The following is a 22,470-nucleotide window of genomic DNA, read 5'->3' as shown; positions in this document are numbered from 1 at the left end:
GAGTAGCTCTGGGGCTAAGGGAAAAATTTGACAGAAAATGGACAGAGATGCAATATAGCTAAAGTTAAGGATTTATGGTGTGAAAGCTTGTTAGTTAAGAGAGATTAAAATATTTTGTTAAGAAAGGGATACATGCTTTAGAAAATATATCCTTTAGAGTGACTGCCTTGGTGTAAAACGGAATCTGGGACAAGGATATGTTGTGCCTCTGTGTTTATAATCTGGATAGAGTGATACATATAAAGTACAACAAATGTTGGTGGAAGAGAGCTGTGAGTGAAAATGGGTTGTAGATAAAGTATGGAAACCAGAACATTTAAGAAATGGATGTTAATATTGACGAGGGAAAAACTGAGGCTGTCGATTCATAGAGATATTTGGGATTAAATGTAACTGATGTTGGTAACCTGTGAGAAAATTTGAGCCACAGATTAGCTAAGGTCTATGGAAAGTCTTGGAGAAGAAATGTTAATAAAAGTCAAAGTAGGACATTATGAAAGGACTGTTGATATCTCCTGTATGAAGGTGAAGTGCTGATTTTGAATGCCAGTGAAAGGGGAAAGATAAAAATCCACTGAAGTGACACTACTTGCGTATTATATACCTTCCACAGACTTGAAAGATTTTTAAATGTGGAGAGAAAAGATGATAGACAGATTAGCAAAGATAGAAAGATCGATTATACTGTTTAACGTTGTCTGGTAATGATGATTCAATAGAAGGCTATAGGTAAGTGATAAAATAACGTAATTTGAAAAATATTGGAATGAAATGGTCCTGGCTGTGTGGTTGCAGAATAGAGGTGACTTGTGCAGTGTCTGTTGTCGAGTTTGATGGGCTCCTGATGCACTACCCGTATAGGTGTAATGCTGTGAAACCGTTGTGTCGAAAGGCCCAGTAACCATTCCGTTGTTTCACTTTTTACTGCATACATTTGCCTTTATTCATACATTCATCACGTTCCATATTGTCATGAATAGCATGACTTATGTTATATTTGTCTGAAAAATATTACATTGGTGTCAGGTGTGGGGTGTTAAGTTTTATGGGTGCTTTCATTACTGTGCCATTGAGGTCGTGTGAGAGACTGGCCTATTTTGTTGCTTAAAGTGTTGTGTATTGTCATTTATACCCAGAGTCAAAGTATATACTTTGACTCTGGTTATACCAAGCACAATTGTTACTTTTCCTGGTTTAAGGTACAAGGCTAGGTTCGTGTGATGTCCCTTGTATAATTGCCAGCCTTCAGGTATATTGAGCTAAAGTCCACTTGTTACCTTGCGGTCTTTTTTATCTTATTTTATTTATTTATGTATTTATTTTTTGTGTGAACTCATTTCAATTTGTGAATTAGTGTTTATCACCATGTCTAGTTTAACAACACTAAGAGAACCTGCTACTGATCTTGGTTTAGCTGGGGATGATACTGTAAAATTAATTGCTCATCAACAAAATATTGTGAGAGAAGAGCGAGCAAAAGCGAGAGGAGAGCCATCACAAACACGAGAGTTAGAATTTAAAAAATTAGAAGTAAAGATCGGCAGCATGAAATAGACATACTTTCAAAGAGGGCTGCGACTCCCACTAATATCTCTAGCACTTGTCCCAGACATTCGTCTGATGAAATATAATCGCTTAGTTTTGAAGAAAGTGATGATTTTAGTGTTTTTCTTTCATATTTTGAGAGAATTTATGAAGCAAATGGATGGAATTTAGAGACTGACGGTGTAATTAGACTTTTACCATTATTACAGGGTAAGCTAAGGAAGATTTATATAACGCCGCCTTCTGAAGCCACTAGCACTTATTCTGATTTAAAGAAAGAGTTGTTGAATACTTGTTATATGAACCACTTATTCTGATTTAAAGAAAGAGTTGTTGAATACTTGTTATATGAACACTGATTATTATAGAACTGAATTTCGGCATGCTCGCATCCCCCCCCCCATCAGACTTTTCGACAGTTTGGCTTTACTTACGTACGTAGGCTTTTGAATCATTGGTTGGAAACATCAAAGGTAAAGAAGTTATGAATCTTTATTGGATTTTATTTTGCGAGACCAGTGGCAGACTTCTGATGAATTGATTAATGAGGCCGATACTTATGCGGCTGCTCTTAATTTGTATAACAACAAATTGTCTAAAAGTAATTCATTAAAGAATTCCGATCTTTCAGTCTTACAACCAAATAGTACGAAGGTAAAAGGAAAATAATTTGTCATGGTTGTGGTTTAGAAAGTATTATAAGACCTCAGTGTCCTCAGAATAAATCTTTGACAAGGAAATAGATTCCTATGGTTCATAATGTTTTAACTAATACTGATCATAGGAGTAATGACTCGGAAGTTGGTAATGTCGTTCCCCATAAAATTAATTTTATTTTTGACTCTACTGTATGTGGCTCTTTGAAATTTGAAAGGTGTAAGGAAAATGGAGCTAATATCTCGACCATGGTACGTGATACGGGGTGTACTTGTATAGTTGTGTCTGACAAGTTATTACCGCTCATACCTTTTGATGAACGCACTAAATTTGCGTCTGTTAGTGATTATTTGGGTAGAACTGATAAATTTCCTGTGGTCAAGTGTCATACTGCTTGTACTTATTTTACGGCTTGGTAAAGGCTCCCATTAAGTTTTGTGGTGTGCTTATTGGATAGTGATACATCTACCTGCCAATCTGTTATGACCAGAGGTCAAGTAAAAGCTGGTAATGCTCTTCCTGCTCCCCTTATTGCAAATAAATCAAAGGTTCTTGGTGACTTAAATGTGAGTGTGTCAGCTTTCAAGCAAGAACAAATGAATTGCCCTGCTTTCAAGAGCATTCGTGAGAAGCTTGATAAAATAAATTACTGAGATATCCAAGGGAAATGTTTTTCAGTACATTATTGACAATGGTTTTCAGAAAGTGTATACAGAGTAAAAATAGCGTGGTTATGAGTAAGTGTTCTAGTGGTACCACAAAATGGAATTAATTATGAAATTTGCTCATGATTCATTGTCTGGACATTTAGTAATTGTAAAACTAAAGACAAATTGTTTGCACTGTACTTTTGGCCAGGAGCCACAGCTGACATACTGCGTTATTGTAGATCATGTGATATCTGTCAGAGAACTACTTCCAAAGGTCGTGTCAGGAAGGCACCCCTTCAATCAATGCTATAATAACCGAACCTTTTGCAAAGGTCGCAACTGATATAGTTGGGGCTTTGTCACCCCCTTCTGTTTGACATTAGCTGATAGTGCTACACGTTACCCCGTGGCTATTTCTCTAAAGAAAATAGATTCTATTGAGTATCTTTACACGTATAGGTATCCCTAGAGAGGTTATGTCTGATAGGGGACGTCAGTTTGTTTCTTCAGTGATGGAAGAAGTACACAAATTACTTAATATAAAACCAATTTTTACATCACCATATCATCCACAAGCTAATGGGTATTGTGAGCGCTTTAGTGGTGTCTTGAAAAGTATAATTTAAAACATTTGTTCAGATTATCCTCGCTATTGGCACAGGTCCCTCCCCTGTGCCTTATTTGCCGTTAGAGAAATCCCTAACAATATTTTAGGATTTTCTCCATTCGAACTGATTTATGGGCGAAATGTGAGAGGTCCTTAATCAGGACCTTAATGAGGAAATTAGGAATTCTTGTGAGTATGTGTTGGATATGTCCAATAGTTTAGAAGAAACAGCCCAGATTGCATTTCAGAATGCTGAGGTTAATTTTAAGTACAAAACTTAATAAACATGTGACAAAAAAATTGTTATCGGTGATCAAGTTCTGTTACTTTTGCCTTCTGAGACTAATAAGCTCTTATCTTAGTGGCTGGGTCCATATAAGGTGATTGGCAAGAAGGGTCCTGTTGATTACATTATAGAAGCAAGGAATAAACATAAACTTTTCCATGTGAATACTATTAATAGTTTGCAAGTGTTTGATGAAATTACTTCTTCTGAACAGAATGTTTTAGTGGGACCTCTGGATTTGGTACAGGCTGCTGTATAGTTTCTCAATGTACAGATTCTCCTTTGCCAGTGTTAGATACCGAGTCTAAGACTGAACCTGATGTAAATCCCTCTCTAATTACATAATAAAAGGCAGAGTTATCCACATTGTTAGACAGCTATAAGGATGTTCCTAGTGATATACCTAGTTGTGTTGAAAACTTTATCCATTCAATACAGTTAACTACCACTGAGCCTGTCAAGAGAAAGCCTTACTTCATTCCTTATCGCTTAAGAGAGGCATTTAACCGTGAGGTTGACAAATTTTTAGTGCTTGATATAATTGAAGCATCTATATTTAACTATTGTTCACCTGTTGTGCTTGTAAAAAAAAATCTGATGCCGGTTATCGCATGTGTATTGATTTTAGGCAGTTAAATGCTGCAACAGTCTCTTGGGGATACGTCTTTGACGGGAGCGTCGTATGGGACGGGCCTAGGCATCAGAAGTACGGTTGATGTGAATCTGCCGTGCTTCTGGTGCCTAGGAATATATATGCTGTAAAAACATACATTCATGTATATCTAATAAGCTGCATAGGCCTATATATATTCCAATGACCCGTTTACATAAGAAAAGAGAATTATATAAGAAATATAAGCAGGAAAAAAGAAGCTCACCTGAAACAGGGAAGAAGGACCCTTCTTGTATTACTGCTTAAGAGCCCATATAGTCACACGTCATGTTCCATGCGTGGCTATGCACAAGCATTGGAACAATGTGTGATTATGTACCATACAGGCATAGGAAAAGTAACGCTAGATAAACTGACTTTTACTTTCCCTTCACCACCACCTGCGAAAAGAAACACGCAAATGAATAAACAAAATCGTTAATGCTGCAAATATGTATACACCAGTTTCTCTCTCTTCCTTTGCTATGGAAGTGGTTATCTGTGCCTTTACAAACTGGCGTGCTTTTGACTAACTTTTCCACGTCAATTTATGCCAACGGCTCCTCTCCGCACGGTATCGACAAAGTTCAACCCAAAGTGGTTCCCGCCTCACGCTATGGAAGGTACCAGGTGACCTTTGTTTCGCGGGTGGAAGCCACCGCTAACTTTTGCGAGAAAAATGGTGAGAATAGGTGGGCGGCCTCATTCCTCAGAACGTTTTGCCCCGAGACGTTTGAATGTGGCCTCTCGGTTCTCCTTGACTCCAGATTGAGTGATGAGGAATGAAGTTCCTCTCTTAGATATTACAGGCAGAGAATAAAATATACATATTGTATAAGTAGAAGGTCATGAAGTTTCATGTATTAGGAACGTGTACTATTTCCAAGATGTAGGAAGCGTTCATGTAACATTTTTGCGTTGCTGATCTTTTACGTTCTGGGTAAATAAAGTGTAAAATTGGCAGATAAAAGAAAAAAAGTGTTACTTCATCTCAGACGCATTTCCCCTTTTAACTTGAATAGGATGCTTGCTGTGGCAGAATGAAACCCTTCCGAAACGTGAATGTCAACGGTGTTATTTGTCATCTGATTTATAAAATGTAAGCGCAGAAGTAAGTAGTATGTAACTTATAACGAGCACTCGTCGCCAAAGAAATAGTATATGCAAACGCAAATATAATTATATCACTTGAAAAGTCAAAACATGTTTGATGCCCAGACCTGCATATTATTCATTGCCATCTTACATGCAGACAATTGTCAAGAGACCACCAACTCATAAGTCGCCGCATCTAACAGATTCTCAAAGTTTGTGCTTGTGAAGAACTCTTCAAAGGTGCACGATGTATAATAGATACCATTGCTATAAATCCAGAAATGGTGTAATCTTCATTTGAACGATTTTGTGGCCATGTGTTGAATGTGGTCTGTTTGTCATGGTAAGTTTGCCTACATGTATCATCAAACCAAGGCTGGTCATTGTCGAATTTGATTACCTTTCTGGGGACATCGTTTTCAAAATAACCATCAGCAGTTCATTAACTTCTTCTTGGGATCTGAATCCGACACAGCATCTGAAATAATAAGTGCCTGACAGGCTTCAATTATGCAATCACAATTGGGTGTAGATTTCAGCCAAACTTTTTTTTCCAATGGAGGGATTAGGAATTTACCGATTGACAGATGTATCCATCTCAGTGTCGCAATGATCGGAAGTTGTTACGTATGTATTCGCGGACTTTGGACCTGACAATAGCTGGAACATCTGTGAATTATGAGGTCTAATCTCTTAACAGAAATATGCGTGGGTTCCTCAATTAGCTGGACAAAATGTTGATCTGTGGAATTTGAATTTAGCCATTCGATGCATTTTGAATTGGTCTCCACAAATAACGAAGGAAACCTTTGAACCCTGTGACTGAGCCATACTAACCCTTTCCAAGAGACAAACATGTATAGAATCGTCGATATTTGGATTACGATAAACAACAAATACATAAACAAGAACTTCATGGCAACTACACTCCAATTTTTCTGACGATAAATTATGTCGTCCATACTCAGTACGTATATGGTACACTATCCTGTCCCCTCTCTAAAAACAGAGGATTTGCTATTGATTATATAAAATTATCATATATACACATACTATATATATATATATATATATATATATATATATATATGTATATATATATATATATATATATATATATATATATATATATGTGTGTGTGTGTGTGTGCATGCATGTATGCATATACATATAGATACACACACACACACCACACACACACACACATATATATATATATATATATATATATATTATATATATATATATATATATATATATATATATATATATATATATATATATATATATATATTGATTTTGCTTCATCGTTGAATGCTAGAAGTCACTGTCATTGTGTACAGACCTCTTCTTGCAAATCAATGAAAGCGAAGGAACTATATAACAGCATTAACAATGGCCACTTAAGTTAAGGGAGTCACGAACGTGAGGGTCAGTCGTTTTGATTAAACCATCACAGTATCCAAGAGACAGCCATGCTAGCCTACTTCTTCAGTGGAATGTTTGCAGTCACTTGATGCTTGTTTTTGTGTATTCATTCCCGTTCCGGTCAGTAAATCTTGTTTAACATTAACATGGCTGTTGGTGAAAGAAATCGGCTGCACACGAATAAAGAATCGATGGAAACTTGCACCGTATTTCAAAGCTGTGTGGTTCAGGCAACAATTCTTGAAATCTTTCCGGCGGATGGGAAGGTTCCGGCAGAATTGGACCGGTAGAATAAGCGAAAACCGGTCGAGAATTAGGGCTTAAACAGATTAAGTCAAAATGGCACACTGTATTGCATGAATACAAATTGTGTTAATTCTTGCCCGTAAAATATCAAAATTGTCAGCTTAAAAGGAACCATTGTTCCTTCTATCATGTTTCTTTTTTATACTTTTATGTAAATTTTTTTTTCTCGTTTCTTGAATCTGAGTCTATTTGTAATTCTGTTGCCTTTTTTATTTATAGCTTTGAATATATGGGACACATGGTCCTGAAACGTCAGCGTAATAAAGTACATTGAAAGAAAAAGAAAAAAAAGCATAAAACAATAATAGTTCCTCATACAGAAAGCCAATCTAATGATATCAGAAGGTAAGTAATTTGTTACAGTGATCCTATAATCAGCCCCCTTGTAAACTTAAGAGAATAACAGTTGCATTGTAATTTTGAAATATTGGACTATTACCGCTTGACTGTTTCTCTGCAGTAGGGCGAGTCTTCCCAAGCACCCTTCCTGACACTTATCTCGCAAGTCATCAAAAAATGACGAGCGCTCTTTTAAATAGCCCACTAACCATAAATATAGTACTGTTACAATGCACGTAGTACAAGCATAAGCAAGAACCTTTGGGGAAAGGAGTACATTAACTGAGAAACACAAGCCAGGTCACTGTTCCGACAGAATCTAGAAAATGAAAGGGTCTGGAATAAGCCGACATCACGTCGTCTCAAGCAAATTGAAAAGCAGATGCAATGAATGAAAAGATCAAAGGGAGGCTGGCAATAATGATTATTGTCACCGGGCTTGGTTATTATGAATGCAGCGATGTCACTCGTTGATCGTGGCCAGGAACAATAAGTTTGCAAAAGCGCTTTCTGTATGCGACATCATTTCTACATAGTGTATACGTCATGGGTATTTTTGGCGGGAGGTAACAAATACAGAATCTCTTGAGTTGTGGACGATGAATTCTAAATCTCAGATTACATAGCAAATGCGACATGGTAGTTTTTTAGCCTTTATTTTTTAATTCTACTTTCCCCTTTACCTCTTTCGTTTTTTTCAATATTAGTTTTCTCATTGTTGTTGTTATAAGTATTAGCAAACACCACATCAAGTCATTACTGCAGTGGAAACAACAGCAATGCAGTAGGTCAGGTATTAACCAAACTACAGCCTGCTGTGTAATAAAAGACTAAGAAATGCAGCAGCTTATATATATATATATATATAATATATATATATATATATATATATATATATATGTGTGTGTGTGTGTGTGTGTGTGTGTGTGTGTGTATGTATGTATGTATGTATATAACAAATTGAGGAGAACAAACTGGTAGACAATTATACTACCAGTTTGTGTAGTCACCAAGGGAGAAGTGAGATTTCAAAACGGGAGCAAAGAAGTCCGGTCTAGTACGAACGGGAAGCTAGAAGTAATACTGCGGAGACTTCCCTTCCAATTTAAAGGTATTTAGAATATTTCCACTTGTTAATAAAACACCTTCAATCTGCTATGGCTTTTCGTGAAAGAGGAACGTGCGTCCTTTACTTAAAACGAAATGGGATTTCAGTTGAGATGAGCAAACAGTATCTTTCCATTCTTGCCTTTATAAACGGACATAACTTATGAAATTGGGCATTTTGGACGTAGGAAAAAATAAATTTCTATGTATACATACCGCATACCTAAACAGAAACATTCAGCTCAAGGGAAAATCTTGTTTTTGTAGCTGAAGATGTTTTTTAACTCCGAAATGTTAATGTTGCCAGTTACAAGCCACCGACAACACATCATGTCGTTAGTACCCATTTGCCTGTTTCTGAAATAATGTGATATTTTAATTCTCACTCAAGAGACCTGGTATTCGATTTAGGTATACATTACCTATAATAACAAGTCGTTATGAATGGCCCCCGAGTCTGATCAGAATTCAGAATGATCGCTTCAGTTCCGAAGAAGCAGTTCCCAAAACCGTCCGTCAATCGACGTTCTCTATTTTACTGCCAATGAAGCTTCCCACTCTGTTGATGAGTGCACCGATTAATCTTAATTGTAATAACTTTCATTATTATTTTGATGTTAGACCCTCTTAAACTGCTGCAGTGGTAGACCATCACATCTCGAGGAATGCTGTTCAGCAGGAAATGCCTGGATTATAATAATGGTTTTAAAGTGGCACTCAATGTCGCCTTGCTGTTGGTTCTCAAAGAGAATCTAACTGGGGTTGATATCTATCCTCTTGTCCCTATAAAATGCTGTTTTATTCATTGCCATAATGATTGTAGTTTTAAATCTTACGTTAGATTACGCTGTATTAGCAGAGAGAAGTACGCCTTTCTTCTCCTTACATATTGTATTCCTATGGTCCTGTTTCACCAGGACTACATAGTTCGAGCTTATGAAAACATGAAATATGGTCGTATTTTCGTCCATTAAATTACGCTTTGAAAAATATGTTTTGGTAGACTGAACATCGGCAAGAGAACAATGTATTTATTCATAGTAGAAACAGAAGCTATCTTACGGCGTGTTGTGCTGTAGAAGCTTATGATATGCGTTGTGTAAATTTACATGAAAAACAAACAAACAAACCTAACTGAGACAATGCCGACATACTAGTTCGTGCGGTACGTAAAGAAAATAGATAACCAATCACGAACAGAACAGCGCACGTGCATGGATATTTTTGAACTTGGTAAGGTAAATTAGTTTCGTGTAGTATTATCATAATTTTGAACTTGACAGATGAATTTAATTACAAATTTGTATCCATATCCTATACATATTTGTCTCATTTTACGTTGATATATTGTGCACACAGATGGGGTGCAAGGTTTCTTAAGCGTTAAAGAACTTTAACAAAATGCCGTGTAAAAGCCCGCCACATCATATTTTATTCGGACAAAAAGATAGTTGACAACGCCACGATTTTTTTCCTTTGAATCTACAAGCCGAAATTTTGGTAAGCCTGACCTGAATACTGGTGACCGTTATTGTCATATCCTGCCTTTCAAATTATGGTAGGCAATGTTTATCACCATGCGCTTCATTGTTATTCATTTTCTTATAATCATATTTCCCTTGTCAATGGCAGGTAATGAGACCCGTCTGTTTCATTTGGCATCTGTCGACGGGACTTCAAGGGCGGTACGTCCGAAAATTAATGTAGGTAGCTAATGAAATACAATCTAGCCAAATTCCTTGTCATGCTATGCTGGCTATTACAACCTATGAGTATTTTTGATAATCGAAAAAGGGAAAAGAAAGAAAATCTTGTTAAACAAAACCTTGGAAGTGTCGCCACTTCTTTTTCCCTTTAGTGGTAAGCGACAAGTAAGAAGTTAATTCCACAGCCGGGTACGAGTTCGTATGCTTCACTTGTCACGGTTAATCGCCTTTCCTAGACATGGACATGGCAGTTGCATTTATGTTAGCAACAACAGAATAATCTTATTTTTAGATCATTCTGGGATGTTCCATCCGTTGCACCTCTCTCAGTTTCGTTTTTGTTTGCAAGTATCGCGCAAATTATCGTAGCTGATGAGAAAATGAGTGTATTTCAGTAATAGGTACACCAATCCCCGCCGCCATGTACTGGAATAACAATCCAACGAAACCCTGTAATGTAGAAATATGAATAAAATGAAGATGACCTAGTGTCTGCCTCTCCTTAGGTCTCGGCTAGCATGGCTTCCTCCCCGCGCCTGCGCGGTGGAGGTCTTGGGAAAGCGCGGGAGAGTGCGTGTGTCGTCTGCTCTCAGCTGCCAGTGGTTCTTACGTGGTGAAAGTCTAGGGATCGCTAGTTATAAATCCGCTCTCGCTACACTCGTTCTACTTTTGGATCTAATCATAAGGTTAGTCATTTCAGCCCTCCCACTTCACTTTTCATTGTACGAAGCCAGTTTAAATGGGGACGAGGGATGATGCAAATATGGCTGTGTTCGTAGAGAATTGCGATAAAAAAAGAGACTATAGTGTCAGGGGTGTGTTGAGAAGAGACATGTATAGTGTGGTCATCTGAATTCTGACAGCATCGAGAGGATAGCAGAAGCAGCGGAAGAAATTTATAACTTGCTATTTCTTAACGTCTTTTCGTGCTTTGGCTGTGCAGGAGAATTCGTGCTCAAAAGTCATTGCTTAGCGGGTTTTAGCAGTCGTGCCAACTGATTGATGATAGTCGCTATCATTCATGTCCATGGAACATCCGAAAAAAAATGAGTGTACTGTGTAAAAACATAAACAGAGGTTGACTGCCAGTTTAAAGGAACGATGAAGCAAGTTACGATGACATTGAGTACGGTTGATTTATTACCCAATCCAACCCCCCACCGGCCCCCGCCCCCCAAGAAAAGTGCAAAAGTCAGTACGAAATTTTAACATTAATCTAATAGAACAGCAAATAGTCTATACTCTGCGCTATACGAAAATTATTTCGTTACTCTCTATAGTACTTTGATAGACTGGCTATAACCATTAGACTTGACCCATATTCTCTCGTTGATGTTTTGAAGACTTGCTCTGGTTACACTTTGTTGCCGCCTGTTATGTCTGGTTTTTGGACTTTGACGGTTTCCAACAATACACTACACGCCCTGTAAGCATTCTCTCTCTCTCTCTCTCTCTCTCGCAAGTTCAAGAGATACTCTCACTCTTTCTTGCAAGTTCAAGAGGTAAGTTCCTTTGAGGTTATTATTGCGTGAGAAACACTTTCCCAGTAGGATTGGACATGTAAGGTATAGATTTAAGGTTTCGATGTGAATAACTTGTGAATTAAAGTATGTTGATGTCAGAGCGTTCGTATTTAATTCGTCGTATATTTTTGTTCGATTTTGTGATGTGACATTATCTGTCTATCTGTCTCTCTATGTATGTATGTATGTATGTATGTATGTATGTATGTAATATACTATATATGTGTATATATAGATAGTATATATATATATATAGTTATATTTGTATGTATAATATATATATGGTGTGGTGTTTGTGTGTGTGTGTGTGTGTTGTGAAGGAGGGGGTGTATTCATGTGTCCTTGTATTTGTTGCTACTCGATCAGAATGCTTAATGATGGAATTCCAATGCCATTGTTAGGCCCGGCATCTCGAATCAGGATGGGGGAATTACCATTTATTCGCATTATCCGCTTACGACAGGGTCGTCGATTCCCGAACGGGACTTCATGCGTTACGCGGTTGAAAATGCAACCGCCGGAGAGAAGAACAGCGTTTGTTAAAGCCTTTTCAAAGTTTCAGATGACTTCCATGGTTGGCCTTCACAGTCACAGAATCTGAGAGAAAGAGAGAGAGATTTGTCTATGGCAACATTTCATATTTCTGTGTGTGTGTGTGTGCGCGCGCGTGTATTCGTGATTGTATTTTATACGGTTCACCCGATGCTTTCGATGCATTCTAACAGCAAGCATCTTCAGCCTTATGCATTTATTTATCTTGATAACCTTAAAGGAAGTGCCAAGTTCCCGGGGAATCTTGAAGTGATCGCGGTGCTGCGATGAGGGGATTCCCTTTCGCCTATAACCGAAGTCTCATAGTCCCCTAATTATGTTGTGACAAAATGACGTGATGCGTTCTTTTATAGGTGTGTGTGTGTGTTTATTTGGCCTCGTTTGGTTCTGATGAATGCGTAGAATTTGAGACGAGTATTATGCAGGAAAGTTCGGAATGACTTATGTTGAAATAAGAATGAAGGAAAACGAGCGTGAAAGATATGTTTTAACTGATGCGTAATGGAAAAGTAGTTTGAAAAATATTACGTGCAATAAAAGAAACATGAACAAGTATGAACTTGTGAGAAATGACGATTCCGTATGTAGATAAAAGAGAGAGAAAGAGAGATTGAGAGAATAGAAGCAATTGGCTGTATGAGAGTAAAATGAACGGGAATTTCAGCACAGTGCTCGCAAGTCTTTATCTCGAATGAAAGAAGGTTGTGAAGCGAATGCTGCAAGAACATGCACCATTGAAGTTGACCAAGGAATTAATAAGGTCAAGAAAAATGCCATTATTATTGTTATTGCTCAAATTTAACAAATATTCATACGGAACAAGTCAGAAAGCAGCAGGTAGCTGCTAAGCAACTTCATTGTATTTGTTCATTTATATATATATATATATATAGATATATATATATTTTATATATATATATATATATATATAATATATATATATGTAGTATATACGTATATTTATATAAATATACATATGTATATATTTATATAAATAAATATACGTATAGATATATTTATATATATTTATATATAAAGGTAGAAGCCACGAAGGAAAGTGAAGCAAGATCTTTCGACTCAACGTCCTTTACTTAGCTGAGTCTGCTAAGTAAAGGACGTTGAGTCGAAAGATCATGTAGCTACTCCATTGTTTCACTTATCTTCGTGGGTTCTACCTTTATTTATATATTCATCACGTTCCAGACTTTCGTGATTCAGTTATGTGTATGTATATATATAATATATATATATATAAATGAGCAATTGCAACGACGAGACATGTTAACAAACTGTCTCAGAAAATGACTAAACAAAATTGGTAACGATTCTTTATATTACATTGTGGATGCAATAGCTTTACCCTAGATAGCCCACCAATAACGGAGGTATGGTCTAATGCAGAGAAAGCCAATAACGATGGTGCACTGAATCGTCTGCATATTTGCTTGATTTCAATCCGGACATGAAAGTACACCATTGTGAAAGAACCAAAAATTCATTCCTGATTATATCAACTTGTGTCGTTCAGACGACTAAGATAAAGAAACAAGTTGGTGGAGCCCGGAGCCTACAGAACACAGCGTAAGTTTACCGAATGAACTCGTGTTTTGGAATGTCTTGTTTTCGTGAAAAATATCTTGTCATTGACTTGTGAAGTGTGAACAAACTCCTAAATGAAACAGAGAGTTTATCTGAACATTGTCAGTATGTTCACAACATTGTCTGTATTTTCATGATGTTGTGAACATATATGTATTATAACCTTTACAGTCCGTACATTGAACTTGAAGCTCTATTGGACACATGTATGCAGTATTTCTGCGTCTTACTGATATTTATGTACGTATATTCTTCTGTCATTAAAGTAGCTAACTTATTATGACCTATCTTGACAGACAACAATGAATGACCACGAAGAACCTTCATGGTGGATATTAGAGTTTAAGAGCCGTTAATAACGGTCTCGGTCTGAATTTGAATGAGTGAATAAAGATTCCGTACCTACACACACACACACTAATATATATATATATATATATATATATATATATATATATATATATATATATATTAGTGTGTGTGTGTGTGTGTATGCGTGTTTGTGTGTGAATATAATATACCATAAACACGTGATTTGTTTACAAACATAACCAGAAATGAAACAAATAAGAGACGGGGTGTATCTCCTGACCGGTTTCTACTTTATTTCCTAGTCGTTAACGAAGGACTGATACTTAGCGGTAGTAATGTACCAGTGAATGTGAGGATTTAGTTCAATGCATTTATCGTCATCAAAACTCGCTCCTTGGTGATAACATGAATTTTACAAAAGGAAAGCTTATTAATAATCTATAAACAGCGTCGTAAATTCTTTTTAATTAAAGGGGAAGAAGTGTATAAAATAAAGAGAGAGAGAGAGAGAATTTTAGTACAACGCTGCGATCTGCTCTAAAGGAATCCCATTATACTGCATTTAACGCTTGCAATAATTAGGATGTTGATGGTGAGGACCGGATAATAAAATAAAATTATATAGACACAGGTGTTACGTAATCTAAAGATTATTTGGTTACTGTTTCCCAAAGAATGCAAATTTTCTTGAGTGTGGAGTTTAAATGCCACGTTGTTCTGAGACCGGTTAGATGTACAAGGCCGACAGAGAATAAATGCTGTAACTGTGTACCATTGCGTACTGCATGGCGCTCGGAAGTTGAATGAAGAAACTAGTGCGAAGGGAAACATTCTTTGGGAAGTGTTTGGTCACTCGATCTTTGGCTGTTGATTTTTTGTAGTATCGACGTAGCCGAAGTTATGATAATAATAATAATATTAGTATTAATAATGAAGTAAATTCCGGCATGGTGGTTTCAGTTCAGTAATTGCTTTTGCAAGAGGCCATGAACAATATAAACTGAAAGTTTTATGAAGCTATACGAAATGTTTAAAAACCGACCCTGTTAAATCATATGTTGTGGGGAACCAATCTCAGTGAATATTATTGTTATTATATTATACTATGAGTTTACTAACACCTCGAAGCAATAGTTATATAACTTTGAATAGGTGCCATGATTAAATGGCGGTATCCGAGATCCTTTATTATTTTTTTTTTTGTTTCTTCTCCCAAAGGGGATGGCTCTGCTGAGTGGTTTTCCAGTTACTTTCTCTTTTATTTATATCTCCTAAGTCGTATACCCACGATCTCTCTCTCTCTCTCTCTCTCTCTCTCTCTCTCTCTCTCTCTCTCTCTCTCTCTTTACACCCTTCTTTATATCTCTCAAAACACCGCGGAAGAACAATTATGGTATTTCGGTGACATGTAACAGAGTCTAGGGACCTAACGACAGCCCTTATTGAGTTTTCCAACGAGCTTGCCAATGGACGGATTCTGGTTATTTTTGTCTCTTAACTTATCTTGATGGTGAATATAGTATATCCTACTTTCGGGCTTTAGGCGGTAGGGTCGTCGACCAGACCTGTCCTTCGTCTTCTTGAAGGAGACAACATTGGCCTAGACTGTAGTTTCTTAATACCTTATTTATCAAGTTTCACCTTCACCCAGCCTGTATTTTACAAAATGCACAATAAAATGTGGCTAATCTCCTTGCCTTGATTTAATTTCCAAGTTCCCAAATATGCAGCTTGTTCATCGTTATCAGAACAGTTTGATGTTTTCTTTACTTTGGTGCACCGTGCTGTTTAAACGTTTGAATTTATTATTAGATTAGATTCACTACACTGCAGTAGAGCGGCTAACTGTTTCACTACACTGCAGTAGAACGGCTAACTATTGTTTAAATGACATGTATCGTTTATGCTGTTGTTAGGCTAGGATTAGGTTTATTTATAATTATTGCATGGAAAAACGGAATGTCTACTAACGAACACGTAGCTGGTCTTTCTGCTCTCCCATCTTTCTTTTGACATTGGTTTAACTTAGGTAGGCGTCTCCCGGTGTTCATAAATTGCTGAATGCTATTTCGGTGAAAGTGATGTGTGAACAATGTTTATTTATGAGTCGAATCTGGACGTGTCTCTTAAGAGAAATATTTTTCCCTCTTGTACACGGAACGATTCTCCTCTATCGTGAAGGATTGTATGCTTATCTTCGCCACTTCATTTTTTTTTTGTTAATGTTAGATGTTCCGCTTGTCGTCTTCGCTTGAATTTTCCGAACGTCAAACCTGTTACTAATGTGGAGCGGAAGTACTTACTATTTTTTTCCTGATCTTTGAGGCCATCGGGCGGACGAGGAGAATATGGTATAAACAGAGGGCTGTTTTTTGTTTTCGTTAAATATTAGGCTATTAGGCTGGTATTTCAGTAATCAGGTAGAATATTGTTTATTTAATTTCCTGTCTCATTTTACATTGACCACATAATCCTTATGAACAAGAAGCGTTCTTAATATTGGCGTAAAGTTCCGGTACCCCGACATCGTTGTTGAGGTTTTCTCCTTCTGTAGTGTTTCCTAACTTTTTATGGAGGTGCAAACGTCGTGCTAACGGCAGGATATCTGCACCATCCTCCATTTTTAGGGTTGCTCCGTAGGGATGTGGCTTTGACCAACTTTTCTTCTTATTTATATCACATCTCATATTCATGCTTTTGAAGAAGATTCAACCCCGTATCTTCTCTTTTCATCACCAAGCCCCTTTCCGTTGTACTATCTCTCTTTGTGGGAATCTATCTGAAGGATAATTCCATAAATTTGCTAAGCTTAATGCAGCTACTGAGAATGACTTACTGTAGACTCCCGTAGGGGAGTAGCGCCGTAAGCAATACTGAAAAGGTTGGTTGCAGCGTCCTTCGGCCTCTCGACGGATCCGATTTTTAGCTTTTTTACTTGATCTCCGTCCTCAGTTCTCCGTTCTCAGTTTCTTTCTTCTGTCTTTTTGTACAACCACTCCGTTTCCCATGTTTCGATGTATTATTTGCCGAATGGCTGAAAGTGCCACACTGCTTGGCCTTATAGCCAAACTTTTTAAAAATAATTCCAAAGTCACTTTCTTTCCATTGTTTTGTCTCCGCCTCCATGAAATAGTTCATAATGATTTAATAAAAATGTAGTTGAACTCTCAGACCTACTTAAGTTTGGAGTGTTCTAGATACTTGGCCATGTCATCTCATGAAACAAACTAGGCTTAACCATGTCAATCCATAAACTAGCATTAGCGGTAGAAGTAAATTAGGTTCAGTAAGAATTTTGAAAATGATTGCCAAGATATTTTAATATACGCCTGTTATTAAAATCTTTGACCCCGGTGGTAGTGTGTCAATCTGACAACTGAATGGCCTTTGTAGCTACTATAGAATCTCGAACGAGACGAAGAGGGACATGGAAGACTCTTCCTTAACAACCCAGTGAGCCTCTTTTGATCTAGGCAGAGAATCCGTTATCTAATTGTGAAGCGAACTTCTACTTCTGCGGATGGTGAAGTACTTCAAATGTTATGTTTTAAGAGGTGTTGCTGCTGTGATTTCCTTCCTTGATTTTTACTTTAAGATGTAACTTGTTACAATCTTAGCCGCTAGTCGCTTAATTCTGGACAGTTTTTTCATGCGCGAGTTAAATCACATATACTATATTAACTGCTGTACTCAAAGATCGTGTCGTTTTTGGAATTTTTAAAGCCAAGGAAAACTGCTTACTTATTGGACTAACGAATATTAATTTATCATGATTTTAGTAAGGAGAAGAAAACATTCCATGACTGAAACATTGCCTTTGAGAAGGAAAAGTAATTGCATTTCACCCCCCCCTCTCTCTCTCTCTCTCTCTCTCTCTCTCTCTCTCTCTCTCTCTCTCTCTCTCTCTCTCTCAGGGCATCCATCCAGATTTCAGAATTGAATTTGGAGCCCCAACTACATAAAGTGTGGGATGAGCGTACGTCAAAATGAGAAATGCATCAAATAAATTATCCTTATAATGGTTTCTTGAATGCTTTCGTGAAGGGAATAGTTGGCGCGCGTTAGTTTTACGTAAAACTGTAGGTATTGTCAACATACGTGTATGAATTTATACTGAAGTCCTTTCCTGGAACGTTTGTTTTCCGTATAAGACGCTCATTTTTTGTATGCAGAAATGCTTCTTGTCAAGATTTCAACGATTTTAGGCGTAGCTGTGTCTTTTCCTTTCCTCTTCTTAACTTTCATCCGTGTCGAGATTTTTATACCTAAAGACACACACACATATATATACATACATATATATATATATATATATATATATATATATATATATATATATATATATATATATATATATATATATTGTTGATGTTCAGTTTTAAACTTTTCTCATGAACTGCGCCTTTAATAGATTTCCTAAAGGAAGTAACCCTCCTCTCTCTCTCTCGTCATACTTTCACAGAGTAGTTTTGTTGAAGGAGGGTTACTTCCTTTAGGAAATCTATTAAAGGCGCAGTTCATGAGAAGAGAGTTTAAAACTGAGCATCAGCGGATAGTTGGTTGCTGGAAGTTGGACCCGCACTGATAGCGAAGTTTCGGGGAATTTTTGTTAACGTTTATCTAAGTATTCAAGCAACTTATTTCCTTGTTGCTTACGTGGGAAGCTATGAGTTCTGCTGGCACTGAGGTTTTATAAATGAAAAATCTTTAGTTGCCTGGGAAGAGAGAGAGAGATAGAGGGGGGTGGTGTTAGGGGTGGGGTCACTTGAGATGGATCGCTGTCTGATGTGGGTGCCATAGCGTGTTTTGCCTACCAACTTTACTTTCATTTATGGGTTCGATCAAATGAGGGCCTTTAAAATGATAATGGCGATGATGATGACAATCATAGCAGACTTGATTTTAGCTCCATCACATTTCCTGTCCCACTGTTCATGGTAGAATAATATAAAAGCTCTATCATCTTGTTCATCTTGCTCTGCAGTTAAAATTAGTTTTTAATTAGTATTTACTTGACTTATGTACGTACTTCAGTATAGTATAATCTTAATACTTGGTATGTATATTTACTTTTCTTGAAAATTCGTAAAGAGGAAGCCAATATGAATAAAAAAAACGAAAATATTGTAACCGTATTTCTAAATCCATTGAAAAAATGAATGGAATCGTTTCGTAAATCTGAAATGATGCGACACTGCAATGACAGAATCAGTTTTGTGTACCATCGAAACTGATGTTAGCATTCCGTACTTATGTTGGGGGATGTTTCCCTTTTCTCTGCATCTAGTTTGCTTGTGGGTGTCTGCAAATTAAAGCTTTGAATAAGATGCCAACATTTCTGGAGATATTTAGTCTAGACATTCTCTTCAAGATTTGATGGTTGGTAGGTTCTGATGTAAAGATGTGTTTTATCAATTGTTTTTACTTATCGTATCCTTTAGATTAGTATATATGTTAAATGATGAAATGAAATTAAGGAAGAAATATGGATAAAGATACATACATACACATATATATATATATATATATATATATATATATATATATATATATATATATATATATATATATATATATATATATATATATATATATACATACTTTGAGACATTGATATATATATATATATATATATATATATATATATATATATATATATATATATATATATATAGTAAATAAATATACATCTCCAATGCCAAGGGACTTAGTCTTGGCAAAGATCGCTGACGTTGGAAGGCGGCTCTTGCTTTGTTGACAAAATTTATTCATTTTTGTTAGCAGACGACCTTATCGGCAAGTCACCAGCTGTGCATTCTTGCTAGTTCTCCTTCTCGTCTATTAGCAATAGAAGTTAGTGCCCTTTGTAAAAGTTAAGGTTGCTAATTTATGGAATGCATTCTCATAGGAGTTAAATGGCGGTAGTGGTCACGTCACAGTTTGCGGTCGTAGGTAGACAGGTATAGCTAGTCAAATTACATAGTATGACATAGGAAAGATTTACCTCTTCAAGACACACACACATACTATATATAGATAGATAGACGGATGATTTAATTGTTTAAGATATATAATATATATATATATATGTGTATTTTTCATTCTATATATATGCCTACACACAATATATATACATATACATACATATATATATATATATATATATATATATATATATATATATATACATATATAGTATATATATATATATATATTATATATATATATATATATATATATATATATAATATTATATATATATATATATATATTTATATATATACAGTTCTGTAATTTTGCCTATTTTTCTATTTCCAATATTAAGCCACAAATAAGCCATTAATGTCGTATGTACTTTATCATACATGATAAGTCGTCCTACCAATAAAAGGTTCGAAGTAGTACGTTGCGGGGCTGGACGTAGGGTGTAGTGACCAACGATGCTCACAAAATTCAGGATTGCAGGGTTTAAGAATGTGAGGAGCTAGAAGTATTTAAAAAGCGCTTCTCACCGGATTTCATTGATTACAAGCTGCGGTACATGAATCAGTTTTTCTGACGAAATAATGACTATTGTGTACAGTGACGACGCCTGCACAGAATTTTCGACGTTTCATTGAATTCAGACGTGTCGGAGAATATGCGTATTGTTCCAAGCCTTAGATTACTAGCAGGAGACCACGTATGTCCTTACAGCATTTCGTATTTCAGCAATTAACATAACAGTTATGAGTATCGTCGAGTCTCGAGGTCGTCTTATGAAAATACGCGTGATGTGAGGAATGATGTGGCTTAGGTGACCTAGCTAGGGAAGTACGTGACACGTTTTAATTTCTCCTCGTGAGAGAGTGGAAGTTAAGTAGGATCAGAAGTAGATGAATAAGCAAAATAGCAGGATCAGTTTGCGTTAAAAGTTCGTCGAAGTTTAGCGTAGCCAGTTGCACGATGACCGGTCTGTGCAGATCGCCAAGAAGTCTCGTATTCTTTTCGCCTGTGGGTATCATTGTAAGGAGGGATGAATAGCTCTAGACTACAACCCGTTTTGACTCATTATTTGCTTTTATTTCTATAGACATAACTGTAACCAATCACTATACACACTATGGGTATCATTGTAAGGAGGCATGAATAGCTCTAGACTACAACCCGTTTTGACTCATTTGCTTTTATTTCTATAGGCATAACTGTAACCAATCACTATACACACGATGTTAATGATTTGAACGTTGTATGTCCCAATAAATGGTAAAAATAAGTTTTTACAACTGAGAAAACACTTTTTGGACATAGCAAACCCCGTTAGTGATTACACTGCCTTAACAAAACCGTAGACAAGGAACTTGACTCTACCTCGCAGCAAGGAAGAAGGGCAAGGGGCCAGAGGAGGAGATAACTCGCATCAGACTAGGAAATTGCTTTAGCGAGAAGTTAAACGCTGAACGGAGATATCTTTCTAACGCGGAGGATTCATCTGTTAATTCTCTCTCTCTATCTCTCTCTCTCTCTCTCTCTCTCATTCTACACACACACATATATATGTGTGCCCGCGTTTTTGTGTATTTATTTTTGTATTCATGAACATATAAATGCAAACACGCGCACACACTAATATTGTTATTATTTCGATTACGTGCGTACATTTCTGCAAGATACGTATTCGCACTTTTATGCTTTATGTTGTAGCTTCTCAACTGAACTTATATTACAGTTTCAAGAGGACTCAAGCAGTAAGGAATTTTGTTTTCTTGGAGAGACGCAAGTGCTTTTGAGAAAAGAATGAAAAACGCAACCATAGAAAGAGAAATACTTTTCCGTTCGTGAGAGACACGTTTTCTAAGGCAGTTCATCTCACACGACTGATGCGTGGCCATGTTGAGGAGTGAGTTGGTTGGCGTGACTTTATATTGACTCGCGGGATTTAGTCGTCTCCTGTTGCGCCTTTTTGAAGGATAAAACAGTTGCTCTGAACCAAATGATTTGACTGAAGAGCGCTGACTTCTGGATAGCTTCAGTTTTAGGGGACACGTCATGTTCATCTCGAGAATTTGCTTTGAGCTACGTTGCCTGCGACTTGAATACTATTGGGCAGGCGTCATTCTGTAGTGT

At 36.8% G+C, this 22,470-nt stretch overlaps 1 protein-coding gene across 11 annotated transcripts in view; it reads left to right on the top strand.

Annotated features, from left to right (window-relative positions):
- The window catches only part of LOC135207246 (1-phosphatidylinositol 4,5-bisphosphate phosphodiesterase-like), a 712,917-nt gene that overhangs the window by 15,268 nt on the left and 675,179 nt on the right, over positions 1–22,470 (top strand). For 5 of the 11 annotated variants that reach the window (XR_010312938.1, XM_064238894.1, XM_064238882.1 and 2 more), the window contains exon 1: positions 10,910–11,064. The exons of 2 other annotated variants lie outside the window; for them this stretch is intronic. The gene's annotated coding sequence lies outside the window, so the exon portion shown is untranslated. Of the gene's footprint in view, positions 1–10,909; positions 11,065–11,096; positions 11,881–22,470 lie in introns of those variants that run through there. 4 more of the 11 variants (XM_064238889.1, XM_064238891.1, XM_064238884.1 and 1 more) reach the window with 2 other exon arrangements.

This window comes from Macrobrachium nipponense, chromosome 32 (assembly GCF_015104395.2).
Source record: "Macrobrachium nipponense isolate FS-2020 chromosome 32, ASM1510439v2, whole genome shotgun sequence".
NCBI classification, from domain to species: Eukaryota; Metazoa; Arthropoda; class Malacostraca; order Decapoda; family Palaemonidae; genus Macrobrachium; species Macrobrachium nipponense.
This window is presented reverse-complemented; position numbering and strand designations above follow the sequence as displayed.